The sequence below is a fragment of the Dipodomys spectabilis genome, unplaced genomic scaffold, assembly GCF_019054845.1.
Source record: "Dipodomys spectabilis isolate Male_0828 unplaced genomic scaffold, ASM1905484v1 ptg000125l, whole genome shotgun sequence".
In the NCBI taxonomy this organism is placed as follows: Eukaryota; Metazoa; Chordata; class Mammalia; order Rodentia; family Heteromyidae; genus Dipodomys; species Dipodomys spectabilis.
The window spans coordinates 23,223,925-23,249,088 of record NW_024870802.1 but is presented as its reverse complement, the minus strand read 5'-3'; the positions used below and the strand labels follow the sequence as shown (position 1 = coordinate 23,249,088).

The 25,164-nt window shown below is 37.7% G+C and overlaps 1 protein-coding gene across 4 annotated transcripts in view; it reads right to left on the bottom strand.

Annotated features, from left to right (window-relative positions):
* Positions 1-25,164, bottom strand: part of Sgms1 (sphingomyelin synthase 1) — a 250,449-nt gene that overhangs the window by 63,219 nt on the left and 162,066 nt on the right. Inside the window, exon 6 of one of the 4 annotated variants that reach the window (XM_042689214.1) lies at positions 11,892-12,003. The exons of the other annotated variants lie outside the window; for them this stretch is intronic. The gene's annotated coding sequence lies outside the window, so the exon portion shown is untranslated. The remainder of the gene's footprint in view (positions 1-11,891; positions 12,004-25,164) is intronic. 4 annotated transcript variants of the gene reach the window in all.

Here is a 25,164-nt window from a genome sequence, read left to right as displayed (position 1 = left end):
TTTATTAAAAGAAAAAAATATATATATGTATTGAACTTTCATTCAAAGGTACTTTGTAAATAAACCAATCCACTCAGCAACAATTTGGATCCAGTGTGTCCTACCTGCTTCATAGATGAGAACATACAGACTCACAAAAAAAGAGTGACCTGCAGTAAGATCTCTATATTACCATTCCAATCCTATCATAACAGACATTATCTTAACCTTATCATTACAGTGTTAAAGATGAATAGAGACAAAAGACCCACTTCTTCTAACTTGGAAAGATTTCTATGGTAATTATCTTTTATCAACATTGTGCAATTCAGGCAGGATTTCTTACAAATTTCCATTCATCTCTTCCCCTTAAATATTTTACAGATAGTCAGTCCTTTAATAAAACAAAAACATAGTTTCTTCTATGTTTGCAAATAAGGGAAACCATAGGACAACATGAGATAAGCTATGGGACAACATGCAACAAGAGATGCACACATCTATAATTTGGAGACTTGGAATGTAGAAATTGTTTATAGACGTTACAACATGTTTTTGTTTTTGTTGTTGTTTTGTCGGTTGTGGGGTTTGAACTATAGGCCTGGGCACTGTCCCTCAGCTCTTCACCTCAAGGCTAGCATGCCACTTCCGTTTTCTGAGTGGTTTACTGGAGATAAGAGTTTCACAGACTTTCTTGCCCAGGCTAGCTTTGAACCATGATCCTCAGATCTCAGCCTCCTGAGTAGCTAGGATTACAGGCGTGAGTCACCATGCGTGGCCCACAACATGGTTTTTTTGTTTTTATCCTTAGGAAAAGATGTGTAACTCTGCTTTATGCTACTCTTCATTTGGTTTTCAAAATTGACTTAAATACATTGTTTCTATTCATATTGCTCTATTGATACATACATAAAACAGTCTATATATCAGTAATAGATTACTAAAATGTATGTATCGCTTTTTTTCAGAAAGGCAAGAATACCTTTTTATTTTCCCACCATAAAATAAAATACTACCTAAAGGGAATGGGGTTTGCCTCACGGTAATATTTTGTACATACTTGTTTAGACCTGAAGTGCCCTTAAATCATAGTGGTTAGCACAGTACTCTATAGCAATTTCCTCAATTGAACCTTAGTCCCCAAGGTAAGGGTAGTAGGAAGTGGGTTTAGGAGGTGACTCTAGAAGGGAGGAAGATACTTCATGAATAGGATCACTGCCCTCACAACAGAGATCCCTGGAAGCTCCCAAGTCTCTTCTACAAAAGAGGTTGTACTGAGAAGATCGCACACTTAGGAGGAAGACACTCCATTGGTCTTGGACTTCTGTCCTTGCCTCCAGAAAAAATGAGAATTTCTGTTGCTTGTTCTGTGACATTTTGCTAAATCAGCCAAACACCCTAGGACACACACAGATTTTGGAATCTGCAAGACTTCCCACTTCCCTGATGCCTTCCCTCAGAGAGACCATGTTGAGTAAGCAGCCTAACACTGAGCTGCTTGTTTATCCTAAAATGAAAATAAATAAAAACAACCTCTGAGGATTTAAAAAACTTTTCTAACATTATTTTCAAATAATTTTGAATTGACAAAAAAGGTGCAACAAGAATAGAGGAAAAATGCTCAACCTCCCTAGCCATAAAAGAAATGCAAATCAAAACAACATTGAGATACCACCTCACCCCAGTTAGAATGGCTATAATCAAGAACTCTAATAACAACAGATGCTGGAGAGGATGTGGACAGAAGGGAACCCTACTGCATTGTTGGTGGGAGTGTAAACTTGTTCAACCACTTTGGAAAGTAGTATGGAGGTTCCTCAAAAGACTCCACATAGAGCTCCCCTATGACCCAGCAATCCCACTTTTGGGCATTTACCCGAATGATCACAAACAAGACCATACTAAAGCTACCAGCACAACTATGTTTATTGCAGCATTATTTACCATAGTTAAGATAAGGAACCAACCCAGATGCCCCTCAGTAGATGAATGGATCAAGAAAATGTGGTATATATACACAATGGAATTCTATGCCTCCATCAGAAAGAATGACATTGCCCCATTTGTTAGGAAATGGAAATGGACTTGGAAAAAATTCTACGTGAAGTAAGCCAGGCCCAAAGAAACATAGATCCCATGGCTTCCCTTATTTGCAATAACTAGTACATGTCTGAGACAAGCAGAAAGTCAGATACGTTGATATTCAGAGAAATGAACCCCAAGATAAGTACTCCAATGTTTTTTCTTTCTTGCTATTGTTTCTAACATATTTATAAGATATTTTTTTGTTGCTTTGTATGTCCCTCCCCCTCATTATAATCCCTGTTTTCACTGTATTTGATGTTGGTATAATTTGTAGAGGGGAAGGGGAAAAACAAATCGTTTAAATAGGGATACAGGTGGACCCACTGCAACAATGAGAAGTACAAGTTGTTATGTCGAAAAATGAACTTTACAACTTTGGTGGGGGGGGGGGGGTAGTGAGGAGGATTGGGTGGGGGGAGGCGGGGAGAGGATGGGAAGGGATGGGAAAACAAAGGAGGAGGCTACAATGCTTGATAAGAAATGTACTCAGCTTGCCCATGTAATTGTAACCCCTCTGTACAGTATTTTCACAATAATAAAAAAAAGAAAGAAAAAATTAAAATAAATAAAAATCTAAAAAATTGTTTAAAAAATTGCAGAGGAAACTGAGGCATAGCCTTCCTTAGTTTTATCTAGTAACAGTTTAGAGAATTATTCACAATGATCAAAAACCCAAGAAAATTAACATTGCCATAATCCTACTAACCAAACAGCATATTATCTTTTCAAGCTCACTAACCTTCCTTGATAACCTTTATCTCCCTCATCATTTGGCTGTGTCTCCTCAAGCAAGGAGCAGTTCCAGTTCCTCAATCTTCCCTTGTCTTTCAAGATGTTGACAGTTTAGAAGTACAATAGGTTTGCTGTAGTCTCTCTCAGTTGGATTTCTTGTGTTTCCTCATGATTAGATTAGGCTCTGCATTTTCAGTGAGAATATGCCAGAAGTGATTGATGTGCTTTACTTTGATCACATCAAGGGGTACATGCTGGCCATCTCTGTTCTTATTGGTTAAAAAAAACAACAACAAAAAGAACAAAAACAACCTTGATCCCTTGTTTAAGTTGTAAACCTCAGAGCTTACTCTAAGGATGATACTGAGACTTGGTTTTCAATAAATGGAAGCTATTATTATGTCGTTAGGACTAAGAACAGAGGTTTCAGAATCAGGTAGTTTTGGTTTCCAATGTTGATTCTACCAATCCCTGCTGGGACCAAGAGAAAGTTTCCCTTTTAACTTTTCTAGTCCTCTTTCCTTCATAAAAACAAACAGCCTGTGAAGTTAGGAGGAGTAAATGAAAGAATTTATGTGAAGCACTCATTGCTGTCCTATGGAAACAATCATTATTAATTTTTTGAGTTATTTCTCTGCAAAACAAGCACTATAAGCTAAGAAAAAAGTGAGGTCTGAGAAGCAGGTTGATTCAGAAGAATCCTGGGAACTGGACAGAAAGCCATACAATGAACAGGAAAGTTCTGGAGAGCCACTTCCTCCATGTCCTCTTTCCCTTGGAAAAGCAGGGTTTGTGATGAGAGCCTGAGAAACTGAAAGGCTAGATTTCTAGCAGATTAATCTTATGACAGGAACTTACCCCTAGTATCTGCCATGTCTTATAAAATCTCCACTCTGCTGGATTGTCTTGCAGAGGACATCAATTTTCTTCTACTGTTGCTTTCTCTAGCCTTTTTTAAGTTGTCCAGTCTGTTCTACCAGTTCCTGGTATATGATCATAGGCAAGTTTTCTCTCTCCTGCCTTTCTTACTGAGGCTTTCCAGTGCACACACTGGTGGTCAATCACACTTAGGAGGCTCCAAATGCTTTCCTGCTCCTTTTTTCCCCCACCTTCTTCCATAAGCTGGGAGACAGAATAGTTTTCTTTGCAAGCTAGAATTATAATAGGCAGAGCTTTCCTTTCTGACTCTGGTGTGCCCTTCTTATTCCAAGGTACCGTCTACTTTTATCACACAGATGATTTCTGAGAACAAATCACATTTAGGAAGGTAGGGACCACATGTGGGGACAAACTCTGCCTAGGATGATACTCCATGTAGTTTCCCTCACTTAACCACAGAGGCAAAGGTAAAAAGTATGATTAAGGGATTCTTACAGCGATTTCCCTTTACCAGTGCCTATCTCAGAGCAAGAAAAGCCTTCCACAAACACTCATCTTCCCCAGTCCTGAGCATCTTAAGCCTAGAGAGCTATCTGAAGAATCAAAGATGACTGACGAATAATGCATGTGTCTGTGTCAACTTTGTTCACACTATCTTTTTCTTCAAAAAGAACTTTTCATCATGATAAAAGCAATAGTCTTCTTGCAAAAACATTCAAACAATATTAAGTCCATAAAGTTCAAGAAATGGATACAGCAAGCAAGCTTCCTTCAATTCACTCTTCAGAAATAATAAGCTTATCTAAATATCCCCATCATGGCATTTTAATAGTTAAACAAGAGAATTTATTATTGCTGGGACAGATTTCAATACATTTTGAAAATACAATTGACTGTACTGTCAATACACTAACATATAACACGAAATGATCACTACAATGTTTACTATACTGCAATATAAACATGATATTATCATGTACTAAAATCAAGGTACTGCCATATTATTAAACTATATCATTAAATAATTACTATTACTGCTATAAAATATTAGTATGATAAAATAATACAAACTGTAGAAAACAAGAGAAGGTTCTTAATGCTGACTGTTTGGGAAAAAGAAAAAAATGTGAGTTTAACAATTGAAGATGTGCTGGAATTGCAAAACACTTAACCAAATGGGTCCAGAATTCTAATCCTAAAAGAATATTGAAGTACAGAAGACCTATAGAATATCATATATTTCAATATTTTCTCACTGAAATATACTGCTATATGTCTGATATTTTGAATAAAATATTAAAATTTAAAAACAAGATGCTTAGCATGTATCTTCCATAGTGAATCTAATTGCTAAATGAAATGGAAGAAAACAGATTCATACATATTATATGCTACCATTTGACAAAACACGGAGAGGAGTTGGGTATTGTAGTGCAAACCTATAATCCCAGTACTTTGGTGGTGAAGCAGGAGGATTTTGAGTTTAAGGCCACCCTGTGTTACACAGCAAATTCCAGGGAAGCCTGGATTGCACAGCCAGACCATTTCTTTTACCGCCTGGGCGGTAAAAGTGGTAGGTACACTTGATGCTGATATTTTCTCATAGTCTCAATTCTGAATAATATGAATGTAATACTCTCAGTATGAACTGTTTTAAATTGAATACTAAAAAAGGAGAAAAATGTCCTTGTTAAATCCAAAACAAATGCCTAGAATAGGTGATGAATAAATAGTACATAATGAATGGGAAATAAGAGATGTATTTTAACCTAACTGTGAATATACTATTAGGACAGTGAATAGTTACTCAAATAACCTAGCACGTTAAAAAAAATGGTTTTAACCAGTAGTTCACACATCTTTGCCTACTACCTCCTATCACAGATTCTAGTCAAAGTCTCAAATTATACGCAAACTGGAATCACGAAAGCAGTGATTTACCCAAGCTCTTGAGGCAAATATTGGCAAAGGTGAACTCAGCATGAGAATGACTTTTCAACGGAAGTGAAAGATTCAGTCTCTATACTTTTTGTTTGGTCCATTACCCCCCATCCCCACCCCTCTTCACATATACGCAGATATGTGCAGCTCTGCAAATAAAAGTTCTCTGATGATCTGGCCAGCACTGCAATTCTGAGCTCACCTATGGAGGCACTTCCATTCCCTTCCCGTCCCTGTAACTGCCTAACTCAGCTGGGCTGTGCCCATGAACCATAAAATCTCCAATGAAGCTCCACATCTTATTGGACATTTTCATACAACCAAAACTGCTTCTGAGCACATTTAATCATCGTGTGGGCTATATCATTTGTATGTTGCTAATATACTAACTTCAGATCTATTTTATTTATTAAAACTAGACCCTTCGTTTGACAATATTTGGTTAATCAACCATTCTGACTACATTGTGTATTTGAGAACAGTACTACCTATTGTTTAAAATATTCTCTAATACCTATTTCCATTCATTGCAGTTGGCTGTCTTTTCCTTTTTCCAAAGTAGTTTCATAACAGAAACTATCTTAACCTATTTGACATGAAGAATTTCTTGAATAGTAAGTAATAGCTAAGATATCTGCAGTAGGACTAAATTCTATTCTGAAAGTATTTGGCATATAAATATCTGTGATGTCCCTGAATCAAATGCATAAATCATACTTTATAAACTAAACCTACAGCAAGTAAGATATTTCAAGAAGACAATTTTAACTGATCAAAGAGAATAAAGTAAATAAAGTACCTTTGAGAGGAAAAAAAAAACCTACATAAATTAACAATAATTTCCTGAATAAAGCAGAAATACTAACGAATCATTCCGTTTCTTTGGGGAATTGAAATCGATAAAATATTTGTGTCTAGATTTTTAAAAATCTTTTTATGGAATTCCTTACTTTGAAAGGATTTGGGCAATATGGTGCTGGCAACAAAATTTCTATGTAGGGAGAAGAATTTCAAAAACATTCCCTACTGAGTCAAAATATCTCTAGTCACCAGGAAATATTTCAGAGATTAAGGATCAAATTCCATTCAGTCATAGCAGTCACAGATTCACCAAGGTAAAGGTCTCTGCAAATGATCAGAGCCTCTGTGTGGGGTAGTAAATCGTAAAAAGGACAGTGGTAGAAATAAGTATCATGGGACAGAGTTAGTAATGTCAGGGACCAAATGACACAGAAGGGACATCAACAAGAGTACAATCTTTCCCAAGTACCACTAGGACCTCATCAGAGATGGTAAGAACATCCCAAACATTGTCAGACCTAACACACATGAAATATAAAGGAGCAAGGCACGTTCTAGTTTTAAAATTCATTACAAAGCAACTCAAATACAGTCCAGAAAGAAAGCCTTATTGGCTAAGAGACAGATAACTAAGGTTGAATCACTTTTTTAATACTTTGTAAAAATACTTCTGCCTCCTAATGCTATTTTGAGACTTGGCTATAAGCTATAAAGAAACCTTTAAAATCTACAATAATATATTTCAGATTGTTACTGCACTTAAAAATGCAATTTTATAAAATATGAACTTGAAATATGAACAAGTTTCTTTTTTGTGTGAGGTACTAGGGCATCTTGCTCTTATTTGACTGTTTTGCTCAAGACTGGCACTCTACCACTTAAGCCACACCTCCACTTCCAACTTTTGGGTGGCTAATTAGACACTCAACAGATTTGTCTGCTAAACTGGCTGCAAACCAAGATCCTCAGATCTCAGTCTCTTGAGAACACAGGATTACAGGCATGAGCCACCAACATCTGACCATATGAATAGTTATTTGTCAAGGTAATTAGAAAAACAATATGGGATCTAGTGGTATCCTTTATCTAGAGTTTTGTTATTCAAAGCCATGGCTTTTTAAAATTTTACTTTACTGTTATTATAAAGGTGGTGTACAATTAAATGAGTCAGGTACTGAGTACATTTAATCCCTTACCGTGTCTTTGTACTCTTACTCTCCCCCAGGGGCTCTTTTTTGTTATTTTTGGCTGGTACTGGGGCTTGAACTCAGGGCCTCACACTTTTACTAGGCTTGCCTACTAATGACTAGCAGTAATGGCTGTCACTTGAGCCACTTTTGCTGGTCACTTTGGAGATGGAGTCTACTGGACTGTTCTGCTAGGGGTGGTTTCCAACTGTAATTCTCCAGGTGTCAGCCTCCTGAGGAGCTACGATTACTGGCATGAGCAACCTGTCCCCAACAAAGCCATGATTTCATGAGTTTACTAAATTAACACAAGTCATTAGGACTTAGATTTGAGCCTACCCCTTCTGAACACAGCATCATTCAATAAATGCTTTCATGTAATGCCTTCAGAGAGAGAGGCAGCAGTCACACTTCTGGATTCTACAAGTAACTGAGAAGTGAATACCAACTAGGAGAGTGACCCTCAGAGTCTGTGAGGACAAGTCCATCCAGGACCACACAAAGGTAAGGCCACTAGAAGGGTGTACCTGTATAGTACCACCAACACACACTCCAGGTGTTATTCAAAACCAAGGAAAATGCAAGTCAACAAGAATAATTGCAAAACAAACAGGAGACTAAAGTACTGGAGTATTGGAACAAAATACTATAATGGTAAGATATATCTGCTTTAAAACAGTGTCCTCTCCAGAACCAACTAGGGGAATGAAAGAACAAGAATCACAGAAAACTGGGTGTGATACTGAATGATAAGGATATGATGATCATTTCACTCTTTATTTTAAACTGCTTAATGAAATAGTTCAACTTAATCTGGTATATATCCCATTGTCTAAAAAAGTAATACATATACACAAACTTAAGGCAACTAGAAAAATAAAAAAAATCAAAAGCAAAGAACTTAAGATGGATATGGATGCAATCAAACAATAGGTCTGATGACTTCACACAACCACTAAGCCAAGGAGCCACCATCCTCAGCTCTTTCTACTACCTCAGGTGTCATCAACATGGGTGGAGATCATCACCTTCTCACCAGACCACTGACACAATATTCCTTGAACTACTAGAGCCCAAACCTGACCATGCTCCTCTCACAGCCCCTAGGGCTTTTGCCCACTAGCCTATGGCTGGTTTCTCTAAGAAAAGAAACCAGGTCAAATGAACAATAGCAGAGAAAAGAAAAGCAAAAAGATCGAATCCTGATATCTATTATAATGCCTTATATCAGACTGATAGTAAAAAGCAAAGAGCTCTAGCCATTCTATGTCATTTAATGAGAAAACAGACATCGATCTATAGTTTGTCTTTGCTTATTTATCCTGTGTTTCCTGACTCCATATTTCTTTTCTAGATCTAGAAGCGGACAAGACAGGTAGGAAGTATCTGAGAAATACCACAATAGCAGATAAGGAGGCAGGTCAGGAAAGAGACACTATTCTTAGGAATTCCATTAGGTTGCTGAACTGGTACCCCATTGATTAAGTGCATTGATGAAATCACTGAATTCTGAGGACAATGACTAGGGTTATTTACAGAGCCTGTGAGCCTTTTCTCTTACTCGACTCTCAAAAAAGGTGAAAGACCGGTTAGTAAATGTGGACAAATGAGATTCAAGTAAGAGCAGCTTTGGCTGAGCTAGATGACTTTAAAACTTTGTTGGCAGGAAGGTCCTGAATTCAAACTGCTATGCTAGAAAAAAGAAGAAGAAAAAAAACCCTGCGCATCCGATAAACTCCCTTTTATCTTATATATCCTAGGGACACTGATTGCTCAGTTCTTATGCCTAGAGCAAGGCACTCGTAGCCAAACATTTAGACTCCTGACCTTTCCTCTTGTCTCTATGGATACCATAAAAGACATCTAGAAAAGCCAAGGCTCATGGGAAAAATTATATATGGTATACTTTACTTTTGAGTTTTTAAAACGAGTTTGCTTTTCTTAGAAACAGGCCAGTTCCTATCTATGGGTAATCTGAATCTTGTTGGACTTTATTTTGAGGCAGGGTCTTATTGTATACTTTATCCAGGGCTCAAACTTAACATTCTCTGACCTCTGCCTCCTAAGTGCTGCATGTAGAAGTGTGTGCCACCACTGCCTGGCTTGATCTGCGATGTTTGAATTTTGCTTTGGTCACCTCTAAGCTAACTGTCAGCCTAAATCTAGCAAATAGATTAAATCTGAAGATCCAGGGTACAGGCACCTTAAGTTTCTGTTTTTTCAAACAGCCTAAAGCAAAATCTCCATCACCAGTTATATGCATTCCTACCCTGGGAATGTGAAAGTCAAAGTGGGGTAAATAGCATTCCCCTGAAACAATCATGCAATCTGTACCATATTTTATGAAAAAAGACAAAGCAGAATTCTCCAGCCTTGTTCAAGATTCACACCCAGTTGGAAATGCTATTTTGCATTCATATTATTAACTGTCAATATCGTTGAGTTTTCTACCATCACTGAACATGTTTGGACAAATTCTTATGTAAGCTATCACGAGAAAGAAATAAAAATACATCTTTGGTTATGTTAAAGAAAAGTAACCAAAATAAATAATAATAAAGAACATACTTCTTTAAAGAGCTTCCTTTTAATTGCCTAACTTAAAACAAGTCAACCTTGACTTCTATCTTTTAAGTTGTTAAACCCACTGTAAGCTGGGTTTTTCCCAGGTTTTTGCTTTCATTCAACACCATACTGTTTAGCAGTGTTTTTACCAGTAAAAACATAAAAACACTTGGCCTTGCCGGAAGCCAGTGGCTCACGCCTATAATCCTAGCTATTCAGGAGCCTGAGATCTGAAGATCACGATACAAAGCCAGCTTGGGCTGGACTTTTCTCCAATTAATCACCAGAAAACCAGAAGTGTCGCTGTGACTCAAGTGGTAGAGCATTCATCTTGAACTGAATAGCTCAGGTATAGTGTCCAGGCCCAAGGTTCAAGCCCATGGCCGACCAAAAAAAAAAAAAACCAAAAACAAAATACTGACCTTAATGATGTGACTGCCTCTTAAATTAAGTAGCTAGGAGTACAGGCATGAGCCACTGGAACTAGGTAAAACTCTTTTCCTTTTTTTTTTTTTTTTGTCAGTCATGGGGCCTGAACTCTGGGCCTGGGCGCTGTCCCTCAGCTCTTCAGCTCAAGGCTAGCGCTCTACCACTTGAGCCACAGAGCCACTTCTGGCTTTTTTCTTTTTGCTTATGTGGTGCTGAGGAATCGAACTCAGGGCCTCATGCATGCAAGGCAAGCACTCTACTACTAAGCCACTTTCCCAACCTTTATAAAGGAGCCTGCCCTTTTCTGTTAAGGTAGTTAACAGAACTAATGTGTGGCTACTGCAGTGTGGTTATTAGTATGCTGCATGTTTACAATTGAAGATACAATTCACAATAAAAACTATGTTAGATATTTTGATGGAGCCCCTGAGATTAATTTAATATAGTTCCTATAAGCAATAAGAAGCAAGTATAAAACAGTTCTACAGCTTAAACGCTCCCAACCAAACAATTTTTACTCACCCCTCAGCCTGGATCAGTTCTTCCCTCCATGAACCACAGAGGCCCATGTATGACTAATTGTTCCCTGTCATTAGCACTAGCTGACACAAGCTCAGCACCTCCTCTCCCACAGCCATGAGCAATGCTTACCAAGACACAGTTGTATTTGTTTCCAAACCTGTTTACTGCAGGTTTCTGTCATTACCTAATTTAATTAATGAGTCAATGATATTCGAGTATGGAAAGAATATGAGCTGCTATTTCTATAAAGTTAAACTGGATATTTTTAAAGACTTTGCAAAAAAGATTGTTATAAAATTAATATTGAAGACAATTTAAAAATTTTGAAAAAGAGACATTAAAAATTTAGAAGAATTTGGGAATAGATGTTTTGAAAGTTTTGATGTTTGGGTACCAGTTTAAAGACATGAAAAAACTAGATACTGAAGAGGAAGGACTGCAGTTGTGGTCTGAACAAAATGCCAACAGTCACAAATCACTGGACCAGGGTTCAAAGGAAAACTTGACACTACCTAAGAGATGGAAAACATTATTATTCAATTTCTAATGTTTGGGGGGGGGGGGTATCATTTTCTATTTCTACCATTAACTAATCATCCAACAACAGGTCTCAACTATACTGACAGTAAGAACTAACCAAGGTCTGGAGCCTTTCACTGCATTTTCTCCTTTCTTTCATGTAAATCTGTAACAAATAAACAGGGGATGTTTGCCTTTGGTAGAATCTTACCCTCTCACAGTGGCCATCTCTTGAAGAGTATGCCTAAGTACCTTAGATTTCCCCGTTCTGTTTCCAGTGGCCCACACTTAACAACTGGCTCCGTTCTCTTTTCTTTCCAGGTACAGTCCTCTACTTGAAGTTGGGGATTTCTCAGCTTGAAGCCTAGGAGAGAAGAGGCCAAGGCAAATTCACACTACCAACTATATTTTTCTTCCTAGGATGTTTGTATTTCAGAAAATCAGTATCTGTAAGTTGTAATACTTTAAGAGTAGACCAAGAAATACTTCTGGGCTATAAGTGGGGAAATACTTTGGAATCAGGGATAGCAAAGAACAGGTTAGTCTTGTAGCAAATAAGTTACCACATAGAACTAAACTCTGAGACTTTGGGAAACTAATAATGTTTTCAAAGCACTTTTCTTGGCTATAAAAACACAGGTACCACCTCCCTGCTTCACAGGATTAAATGAGACACTTGCAAGGCATTAAATACAGTCTAGACAAAGCAGTTTCCTCACAAATCATGGCTGCTTGTCCTTTCTCAACCAACCTTATTCCATTCCCCAAATGGTTTTGGTTTTCAGTACTTCTTCCCTTCTCCAATTTTTGCACCCAAAAATTCTCTCAAAAAGAGAATTTTTTAAAAGTAGCTTAACAGTAGATGGGTCTCCACCTCCCCATGGTGCCCTAAAGTAGCAACCTCAAGGGCTGTAACAAAGAAAGATGTATGGAACAAATGCACTATTACTTGAAGATCAGTGCTCCACCCTTTAACAGGTTCTCGAGAATGCAGAAAGTATTGAGAACTCAAAATGTGAACATAAAAGTTGTATTATTAGCCAAGTGTGATGACTCAAGCCTGTAAATCTAGCTACTTGGGAGGCAGAGATCAGGGAATGGTGGTTTGAGTCCAGCTTGAGCAAAAGAAGTTCACCAGATACCACCTCAATCAATGGCTTGGGGCAGGTTCTTGGAATCCCCAGCAACACAGAAAGCACAAATACAAGGGCAGTAGTCCAGGCATAGAGAGAGACTCTACCTGAAAAATAACCAGGGAAAAGGGGTTAAAGGTGTACCTTCAATATTGAGTGCCTGCCTGCCAGGCACAAAGTCCTGAGCTCATTTCCCCATACCACCAGATTCAAATTTATATTATTAAATTTGTTCAAAATTAATGTAGAGTAAAATTAAAAGTCTCTTCATTCTCCTTCTATGAATACTCCTAACCTACTAGCTTCTAGTAAATTACTACCTAAGACCCAGATTTTGAGACCCAAATTGAAATATTTACTAACATCCCTTTCAGAATGATTTGCTGCACCTCTAAACTGAGAGGTCACTCAGAGTAGGGTGTCCTATAGGGACCAATTAGGCTACTTTTCACAGGTGTCTATTCATACTGCCATTCCCAAATTCAAGATGGTCTGGAATCTCATATTATAAACAGGCACAATGAAGCAAGAAAGATGCTGAAGAGCACAGATAAGACAAAGTACAGTTGGCCCAATCTACCTATTGAAGAAAAAGGAGACAGTCATGACACCAAACCAAAAGAAAGAGGCAGGGAAGATACAGCTACTTGATTTTTTACCAACATCTCAACTGTGTGCACTTCTGTGTACAGATCACTTCCTTTTCATGAAAGAGAACATCCGTTTTTAAAAGTCAACAGAAGAACAAAATGTCAGTCTCTAGATGTTGACATCTTCTTGCCCATCTACAAATTGAGGGGGGCTTTTTTGTGTTCACAGCATCATTGCTATATATTGCTTTGCTTTCCTCTTTAGATGACACAAATCAAGGAAGCTGTCTTTCCCACTTGCCAAAAATGAACAAATGCAGCTGCTGTTACCTAAGCAACCTGTCAAGTTTCAAAGGTATTCAAGATAAATCTGTTACTTCCCCTAAAAGAAAGCATTTTCTCCCCTGTGTGGTAATTACTGATTTACAAAGAAGCCACTAAACACAAATGAGTTTGGGCACCTAGCAAGGGCCGATGCTGATATAATCTACCACCAAGAGGAATGGCATCCCAGGATTGAGCTGACCCTATTGGTCCACCTTCAGCACATGATGCTGAGCTGCTTCTTGTTTACTAGATGCATGCCAAAGAGCTACTGCACACATTTTTCCATTCTCTTCCATCCTCCAGCTTTACACTGGTGTGTTAACATTTTAAAATATAGTCAACAGCATCCTGCATATTTTTTTCCTCAACAAGAAGAGAGGCGGGCCAGGCCGTTTGGGTATTTTTCTATCCTCTCTGAGCTTCTTAAAAAGCAGAAGAAAACTAATTATTCTTGAAATGACAATTAAAAAGTAATATGCATATATACATTCAATGGAAACCAGAACAGAACACATAAAACTAGACTCTAAGCAGATCTATAAATGTCCAGTCTGTATAATCTAATTAGTTGTTGGAATGATTGGAGGACTTCAAAACCTGAACATATCATCTGATATTAAACTGTTAAATACTAAAATGAAAGTCTCCTCAAAAACTTTTGAATAGCTTTCTAATCTGAAATGCTGTCTACTAGCAAAAAAAAAATCATTTAAAAGTTTTAATTGTTTTGAAACTACAGAGTCCAAATGAGTTGTGTAACTTTTCAAAGTAATTTAATACTCTAGATCAAAATCAGATGTGGAATGTTATCACTAAGAAGGTTTTCGTGTTACTTCTCACAGGGCAAGATTCTAGCAAGTTCATGCTCTGTCCTGATAACCTGTGTTCTCTGAAACCAATGCATTTTCAGTTCGCACATTCAGCCAGAAGTAACCGTCACAATGAAAGCATCCCTGAAAAAAATACCAATGAGCTATATAGATGTGGCTTAGTAGTGTAGCATTTGCCAAGTGGACACAAGACCACCTCAACAAAATACAAGTAATAATTAAGCTGAACATCATTTAACAGTTTTTGGGGGGAGGTGCACCAGTACTGGAGCTTGAACTCAGACTGGGAGCTATCTCTGAACTTTTTCACTCAAGGCTGGCACTCTAACACTCATGCCACAGCTCTGCTTCTACCCTACTGCTGGCTGATTGGAGATAAGAGTCTCATGTACTTTCTTACCAGGGCTGGCTTTGAACTGAGATCCTCAGATCCTTGCCTCCTGAGTAGCTAAAATGATAGGCATGAACCACCAAGCACCTGGCAACAGTTCATTTTTAACATGTTAAGTGTTACTGAGGAAGGCTTATAATCAGAAGCAGTTTGTGTCTGTGTAAAAATGCTCTGTGAAATGAAGAAATACAAATATCATTATTCAAGATACTACTGATAGAATGAACAATTCTAGCCAAATTATTTGGGCCAAATTATTCAGAAGAATGAAAAAAAAACAAAACCTCGTGGATAACAATTCTTAAAATGTGACAGGGTTTACGAAATATCTAAGAGAAGCAAATCACAAGACAGAAAGCAGATGAATGGTTGGCTGGGGCTGAGTTGGAGTGAGGATTAACTAACAGAGTAAGGAGGACTTCTGGGAGCCACGGAAGTCTAAGGGGTGATTTTGATCAAGATGCAATGGACAAGCTAAATTGCAACCCCTTATATATATGTAACGTATGTATTTTATATATATATATATATATATATATATATATATATATATATATAATTGGTTCATTGACTTAAACTGGCTTTTGTGCTGAATGTAGAATTCAGTATACTTACTAAAAATTACTGCATCAACTCCCCCCATCCTGGTATTCCTGCGGCCCTGGATGGTGAATGGGGGGAGGAGAGGAGGAGACACCATTCGGAGTCATGCGGACAGCAAATTAAAACATATATATATTGAATCACACACTGAAAAAGATTCATGTTATGAAAAATGTACCTCAATGAAGATTTTTGTAACAGGATAAGCATCTAAACTTTGTAAATGGAAAGAAACCAGATAAGGATGTGTTCAAATTCTGAGATTTGAAATGTTCATCCTGTACCTTCTAATAATCTGAATTTTAAAAGAGGGGATTCATTAAATCATAATATTTTCTTTTCTTTTTTCTTTTTTTGGTGGTCATGGGGTTTGAACTCTGGGCCTGGGTGCTGTCCCTCAGCTCTTCAGCTCAAGGCTAGCACTCTACCACTTGAGCCACAGCGTCACTTCTGGCTTTTTCTGCTTATATGGTGCTGAGGAATTGAACCCAGAGCCTCAGGCATGCAAGGCAAGCACTCTACCACTGAGCCACCTTCCCATCCAGTCATATTTTCATACTATAAAATATATGTACCCACTGAAAATGATGGTGAAACTTGAAACAATATTTTATGAACAGCCATCCTACAGAAGTAGTAAACCCTATATGAAGTCAATTACAAAATGTCTTAAGTGATTATACCTAATGACACATAGGGAAATACGTTTAGTATACACAGTGAAAAAAGTGCCTAATAGAATAATGCACATACATTAGTAGGATATCTGAGAAATGCATATGGATTATCCATGTATGTACAATGTGCTATGTGTATATTTGGATAAACACTAAATTTATTATGTTTGATCCTAGAGGGCAGAAATGGGCAGGTGGAGAGGATTTCTCACAAAGTTCAAGAAAAGAAGCTGCATTTGTGAACACCAAGGTACTAGCATGGTTGCCAGTCATGAGGGAAGGTGAATATATGCATGTCAGTTTTACTATGTCCACTACAACTGTCCATAGAGAAAAATTCAGTATGGTAGTCATGAGATTCTGGAGCCAGACTGCCTAGACTTAAGTCCTAGCTCTTCTGGTTGCTTACTATAAGACTTCAAACAAACTATTCCACCATTCTGTGGTGCAGATTTCTGTCTTTGCACATTAAAAACAATTAAACACCTGCACCATGGCTTATGTAGATCAAGCATATTATATATTCAAGGTACAATACAGATCTCACCACTCAGTATGCTTCTCTGTTAGTTTTCATTCACATGTACAATACCTTATTAGTAAGAAAGGAAACATGGAAAGTGCTTTAATTTTGAAGGGGAAAAGCTAGAAGTATAAAAACACGTGCAGTAGCACTTAGTGAGCAGAATTCACCAGGCAAACTGAAGTCTAGACAGTTCTCAGATCCTATCTTAGGGCCAATACTGATGTAGCGAAACTCCCTCTAGGCCACACCAAGGCCGGAGGGCACCTGGGCAGGAAACTCTCCAGAGGCCTAGCTCAGTGTATTGTGACCAACTTTACAACTTCGCTGCCCAGCAACTGAGCTGCCTTACAATGGCGATAATTAATGTGTGACCAGACCAATGGCAGAAGACCTCTGAAACACGAATGCTGCAACATAAACACTTCTACCTAATAACTGACCTCAATGGGATTTGTGCCCTTGCCTTGAGACATACAACCTAAGCCAGGGTCAATTATGCGACATTTGAGACAGTAATGGAAAGAAATCACTAATGGTCAGATTCTAATAACATACAGTAAGAATCTACCTTGCTCTTTCTACATTGGCCTGTGCCCCCATGCACACTTTGTTCCTGAAAATATTTGCCAGTGGCCACCATCTTAATCTTCACAATACTAGACATCTTAAAGGAAAAACATGTTTGCTGATTAACTGCTATGTAACAAATTTTTATTTTTTATTTTTCAAATTCTTTGGAGGTAGGATCTGTAATACAGTGACTCAGGAGGTTGACATATGACGATCATTGTTCAAAGGCAGCCCTGGCAGAAAAAAAATCTGTGAGACCCTTTCCTCCAATTACTAAGCAAAAAAGCTAGAAGTAGTAGAGCACCAGCCTTGAATGAAAAAGCCAAGCGAGAATGTGAGGCCAAGAGTTCAACAAAAGCAAACAAACAAAAACAACAATAACGAAAAAAAACCAACAATGTTTGAAGCAAGAAATTTCCATTTGTATACTTACCAATGAATGGCAGCAATGGGAGCCAAACACAGCAAAGTCTATTTTCCACTGACTGTAAATCCTGTTTGATTGATTCTCAAGTGTTCCTATTCTTTGGAGGAATGCAACATTCCTCCAAAAGGTCAATAACCAAAACATTACACCATCTAACCAGAAGCTTACACCTTGCAGAAGCTTCTGCAATGTTCTTTAAGTATACATTTCACATTTTCATAGTTGTTATTAGAATCCTATTTTTCATTTGCTTTGTTTCTCCAAGGCCAACTTGTTTTTCTCAAAGCAGCAAGACCTCCCCTCTGACTAGTCCTGAGCATAACAAATCCTAAGTGCATTTACTTCCAGAAACTCATTTTTCAAAGTTGATTCCACCGTCTTATTCATTTAGCCTCCCATACAAAAGGTCAAAAACAAATACACAAATGAATTTCATCAGTCTTATTTAGTCAACTTGATTTATAAGCTAAAGTTCAAGGTGCAAGTTGTATTAAAGTGATACAAAACTATTGGACCCAAGTTATCCTTTGTAAGATTTCCTTTGGCAGACATTTAAACCATCACCTTCCCCCCAACCCCCCACCAGCATACTGTTTAGAAAATTGCCATTACCAAGCTACAGTAAATTTGTCTGGTCAAAAGCCTAATTAATGGCATCATTCACCAATTATTTCATCAGTGTGCATTGAAATGGCTGCTTCATAAGTGCCACAATCACTGGCAAAGCAACAATGGCGGGTTCTCTAATGTTCTGAGTCCAATTATCTTTTTCTGAATACTACTGTCCAGAAAGAAATAGAAGTCAAAGCTCATCATTAGCTTTCTCAAAAACAAATCTACTTTTCCTGCTGTAGACCTTCATTTCAGTAAATTCAAATTAATTGAGCCAATTGCCTTCATGAAACTATAAAGACCAAACAAAGCCATTAGATGTTCCAGCTCAGGTCAGATGGAAAGAAAAAGAGATCTTAATCTTACTAGCTATTAAGATTTATTGTCACTTTCAAGGAATAGTAATGCCATATGATAAGACAGGTATATGGTACCACAATAGTGTAGCCTTTTATGGTATACTATTAACAGGTTTTCTACATGTATGAAAGTATAGAAGGACAGGTTATTTGAATCGTCTGTCAATCTTTAAAATCTGCAATGGTGCTACTTAAATAAAGAAGGAACAAAGGGGAAACAAATGAAATAGCAGTGCCTACTGTGTTGAAAATAAACTATATACAACTTGTGGACAGGGACAGGAGGGAAAAAGTGGTGGAGAGTGAAGGAAGGGGTGAGACTGTCCAAAAAGAAATGTACTCATTAACTGACTTATGAAACTGTAACCTTTCTGTACGTCAACCTTTATAATAACAATAAAAAATATTTATTTAAAAAACTATCCTGCTGGGACTTGGAAGGTGGCTTAGTGGTAGAATGTTTGTCTTGCACACATGCCCTGGGTTTGATTCCTCAGCACCACATAAGCAGAAAAAGCCAGAAGTGAAGCTGTGGCTCAAGTGATAGAGTGCTAGCCTTGAGCTGAAGAGCTGAGGGACAGCACTGAGGCCTGGAGTTCAGGTCCATGACCAACAAAAACCAAACAAACAAACTATTCTGCTAAGAGAAAAGGGAGGGAAAGGAATTAGTTTACTATTTTCCTGGATTTTAGTTTAAGTTGTTCTTTACATAAGCCATTTGTAAACTTAATTGTAAATTAAAATGCTCTCAAATGTTTTTTGAAGGAATTTGGACATTCTTAATCTAGTTTTTCTAAGACTATCCAATAAGGGATACAGACCTGATTACCTGTTTGGCCAGTCTAGACAGATAATGACATGAACACAGACAGAGAAGTCTAACCAGACAACATTGGGTACAAGTGAACTATTCACATATTCAATGTTTTATTACATTAATGAGACAAAACAATATACTGTTATCTTAGAACTCACCTCAATTGGGGCTGGGAAGGTGGCTCAGTGGTAGAGCGCTTGCCTTGCAATGTATGAGGCCCTGGGTTTGATTCCTCAGCACCACATAAGCAAAAAGAAAAAAAAGAAAAAAAAGCCGGAAGTGGCGCTGTGGCTCAAGTGGTAGAGCGCTACCCTTGAGCTGAAGAGCTGAGGGACAGCACCCAGGCCCAGAGTTCAGGCCCCACAACCAGACCCCCCTCCCCCCCCCAAAAAAAAAGAACTCACCTCAATTGTCTAAAAGCTAACTGAATAGGAGTTACAAGGTAAGAAATGGAAGTTCTGCAGATTCCAGGGTTATAGGGGTACATGTACTTAAGTGAGGCACACACGCGTCCAGTTGGTTTGAAGTATTCCAAAATGAATCTTCATTCAAGTTCTTTATCTTTTTTCTTTCTCCCCCCTACTCCTTTCCTTCTTTCTTTCCTTCCTTCTCTTCCTCCCTCCTTCCTTAAGATAGACATCCTAGCTCAGGTCAAATGGAAAGAAAAATAAGCTTTAATCTTATTAGATATTAAGATTTATTGTCATTTTCAAGGAATAATAATCTCATGATAGGCCAGGTATATATTCTACCACTATAGTTTGCCTTTTATGGGATATTATTAACAGTCCTACATAATTCCAGGTACTCAGGAAACAAGTAAGCATTACCTTCCTTCTGGCTACCAGGTAACTAAATTCTGATGTTAATAGTTAAGGCTGTCCATAAACTCACCTGCCCTTAAAGGAGCCAATAAACTGATGAGGTAACAGTAGGAAAGACCACAAAAGAGTGGCCAGTAAGCCGGGCGCCGGTGGCTCACACCTGTAATCCTACCTACCGAGGAGGCTGAGATCTGAGGATCACTGTTCAAAGCCAGCCCGAGCAGAAAAGTCCATGAGACTCTTATCTCCAATTAACCACCAGAAAACCACAAGTGGTGCTGTGGCTCAAGCGGTAGAGTGCTCACCTTGAGCTGAATAGCACAGGGATATAGCGCCCAAGCCCAGAGTTCAAACCCCACGACCGACCCCCAAAAAAAAAAAAAAAAAAAAGAGTGGCCAGTAATCCTTAAGTATAGACTAAGTTAAGTAATATCATATAGGGTCTCCACAAGTACAGGGATCGACAGTGATAGCTTATAGTCCCAAACTAAAACTATTCAAAAACAGCAGAAAAGTTGGGTCAACTTTTCTCACCCCACACTCTTCTTTCATTTCTTTAAAAGGGTTGTGATTAATATTCCTGACACTAAAAGTATAAGCAATATTTTTAATAAAAGTCAAAAGCCTTAAGATAACATGGGGAAAATAATTGCAATGCATATGAAGTAAGATTCATTCCTCGAAGTTAGAATGTGCTCATACCTATTAATATGATAAAATTAAGAATGCCTGGAGAAGAAAAAAAGGAAAAGGGGGAAAGATAAAAATTGAAGGCAATTTATAGACTAGTTTAATGGATAAAAAAACCTACCAAAGATGCCAAACCTTAATCAGAATAAAAGATAAACAAGACAAGATAAAGAGAGATTTTAAAGAGAGATAGGCAATGTTAAAGGGGGCCAGAGGGAAAGGGGTTCACAATATTGTATTGAGTATTTCAAAATAGCTAGAAAATAAAATTATTGAATGTTCTTAACCAAAAAGGACTGATACATGCCGTGGCAGATACCTGAATTTGACTATTACAAATACATGTCATATACATACAGCAAAACATCACTGTACCCTTTAAAAAGTGTAGTTAATTCTGGACAAATCATGGACAAAATAAAATACACATCTTGATTTAAAATAAAAGTGACTTTTCTGGAGTACAATTTGGTGATATTTGTCAAGAAGTTTTCAAATTCATTTATTGTCGGCTCTAGTACTCCTGATATTAGAATTGTAATCTGCAAGTATGCCACCAAGATTTGCCACTGATGTTTGTAAAGGAAATATAATGAATTAATAGCCACACACACACACACACACACACACATACACACACACAATGTTACAACTATTAACTATCTGGAAAAAAAGGTAATGATGAAATTAATTATTGTACATCCATTTAATGGAATATTGTGCTGCCACATATGCCACTGATATGCAGGAATAGGAAAGATCACTTTTTTAGGAGACTACTTTCTTAATCTTTTTATTATATACATATATATGCTTTTATTGTAAAAATACTGTACAGAGGGATTACAGTTACATTAGTAAGGTAATGAGTACATTTCCTATTGAGCATTGTTACCTCCTCCTTTGTTTTTCCCCTTCCCTCCCCACATCAAGTTCTCCCTCCCCCACCCACCTGGAAGTTGTAAAATTGGTTTTCAACAAAGTGTCTTGTACATCACATTGTTACAATGGGTCAACCTGTATCCTTATTTAAGCATTTTGTTTCTTAATCTTTTTAATAAAAATAAAAATAAAAAAATCAAAGAGCTGGAAAAGTACAGTAACTTGTCCCCCAAAAACTATTTACTTTCCTGGCCTTTACTTCTCTTCAGAAGTAAATATTCAAATATTGCGTTTACTTATTTTTATCAAAGTTAATCGACGGAAAGATTATGGATATCAACCTCTTTCTGTTGTATATTGTTTGTCAACAAAATCTAATCAAAAACTACAAAATTTAAAGTTTATAAGAAATATTAACATCTATATTATCCCTCCCACACACACATACATACACACATACTTAAAAAGTTTAAACTTTCAAGGAAAGTTGTGACGAAGCTATACAACACAAAAGACCTGAAATAGAAAAAAGAAGGCAATATAGACTGAATATCAACGTGGGTTCAAGAATAAAGCTGTTTTTCTAACATTGGAAACAATATGATAAATTATGCATTGTATGGGGTTATGGAGCAAAATGATACAAAGAAATCAGCAGTTCAAAGCTGTGGAATGTGGAAAACAACCTGGAAGAAAATCAATCTTCAACTGCTATCATCTCTATCCAGAAAGCAGTAAGAAATGTACTCATATCATCTCAACCCATAAAACAGTAAAGAAATGTACTCACAAAATCAACTAAAAAGCCTACCTTGCACAAATCAAGTCATAATCTGAGACAAAGTATTGACAAATTTGTTGTCAAATATCAAGTTTAAGAGATGAAATTTCAAACTGAATTATTTCACATGAAATAACTCAATTGTGCTATGTATCTTCATATCATTAAACAAGAAACCTGGACTGTCATCTAGCTTCATGACATTTCACAAATGAGCTCTAATTCCTGATTTAACAACAGTAAAAAAAAAAAAAAAAAACCTAAGAAATTTCACCCTCAACAGTCCCTCGGTGAGAACTCACTATATGGATGACACAGGAATAAAATCACAAGATATTCAAATCTAAGGGAAATGATGAAGTATCACTGGGGAGAACCCACACAAAATTATATGCACTATATGAAATTGCCTGGTTAAGCAAAACAAAACCTGGGAAGAAGGGATTGTTCATGTCAGTTATTAACTTATTATTACCTTTCAGATACAAATTCACTTCTAATTGCCTGACTGACAAAAACTGATCTAGGCCCTTTAGGTATTTTTTTTCATTTGATAGTCGTCATGATGTTCTGTCAGCTGGAGAGACACTGTGGAAGACAGGAAATTTGTCTTCCTGGTACTAGTATCATACTCAACAAGCTCCTGCATGTACAGTTTCTCTAGAACCTGCCTTCAACACTTTGGAAGTAGAATGCCTCCAGCAAATCTCTCCTTGTGATGGTTTTCCTTGACTTCTTACAAAGGATAGTTGGATAAGCTACAGAAGGTTGGCTGTTAGCAAGTTCCAGTGGTGTGGCACCACAATCATTTTGTATTGATGCAGTCTGCTAAGGCATCCATGCACTCTACAAGGTCTAAATCAAGACTTGGATCACAGGACTTTGGTTTCTTCTTTAGGTACTCTATCATATCAGTCCTACAGGAGGTGGTTGTTCTCGTTCTCTATCATGGCTATTTCTAGAGTTCTGTGTTCTTATTAAACATAGCTCCAATCTCTGGATATAATTAATAATTTTTATGTCAAACTTTCCCTGTGCAAACTACTATGTGGTTTCTGATACACTCCCTTTCCCTGCCAGCCCTTTAGCAGTGTCCACAAATAGAAAGGAGTGCAAGAATTTTGGTTACATGGCCTTAAATTATCTAACTTCTTCCAAATTATGTATCACAAAAAAAAAAAAAAGCTTAACTGCATTTCTGAAGGAGAAATGGTCAAGCTGCCAGGAGCATTTCTCACCTTACTTCTGCCAACATTTTGGTTCTCTCTTCTGTGGCTTCAGCTCTTTCCTGCCCGGAGCTCTACTATCAGCCTCCTCCATTTGTCATTGCAGCTTGGGAATGGTTGTGACTGCCTGCATTGCTAATCTATTGGTTACTTTCAATCTCAAGTCTGTTGATTACTTCAATGTGTCCCGTTTAGCTTCCTGCTTCACCACCACCTGAGGAAATTACTTCACTGAACTTCTTCTATTACAAACAAAAGTAGATTCCTCTTTTCTGCTCTTGCCCTGTGGAGGCTCTTATTGGCCAGTTAGAAGAGGTTTTTCCTTTGTTGTTGTCTTTAATGTACTATGTGATTTATTTTTTCTTTTGTGGTATTTTCCCCCTATGGTTTATCCCCTGTTGGTGACAGGGGATATTTGATTTTGGTACCTTGGGTAAGGTATATACAGTTATCTGAATTAGGGACGGGAAGGGGAACAACAAAATGGTTAGACAAAGGACAAAGCGGGAACCAATTCAACAGTAACACTCATAAGACAATATGTTCGAAATGATCTGTACAACTTGGGGGGGGGGGAGGGAGAAAAAGTGGAAGAAAAATAAGGGAGGGGGTAATAAGTTCGACAAGAAATATACTCACTGCTGGGCACCAGTGGCTCATGCCTGTAATCCTACTCAGGAGGCTGAGATCTGAGGATCATGCTTCAAAGCCAGCCCGGGCAGGAAATTCCATGAAACTCTTATCTCCAATAAACCACCAGAAAACCAGAAGTGGCACTACAGCTCAAGTGGTAGAGCGCTAGCCTTGAGCTGAAGAGCTGAACGACAGCACTCAGGCCCAGAGTTCAAGCCCAACCAAAAAAAAAAAAAAAGGAAAGAAATGTACTCACTACCTTACTTATGTAATTGTAGCCCCTATGTACTTTGACAATAAAATTTTTAAAAAAGAACAGAATGTTACCATCAAGCCCTCTAAGATTCAAATATAAACTTGAAGAAACCTAAAATAATATACCTTCATTTGGTCTGAAAGAGCCAGAGTTAAAGGTGAAGTGTTTGGATTTATGTAAGAATTCCTTTAAAGTGGAGGCAATGATTTGATACCTGTTAGTCAGACTTTCTGTCACTGACAAATACTAGAGAGAAACAGCTTAAAAGGAGGAAGATTTACTTTGGCTCGTGGTTTCCATCCGTGGTCACTTGAGTCTGTGTGTCCCAGTATTGAGGCAGAACCTCACAGCAGCAAGAATGTGTGGTAGTG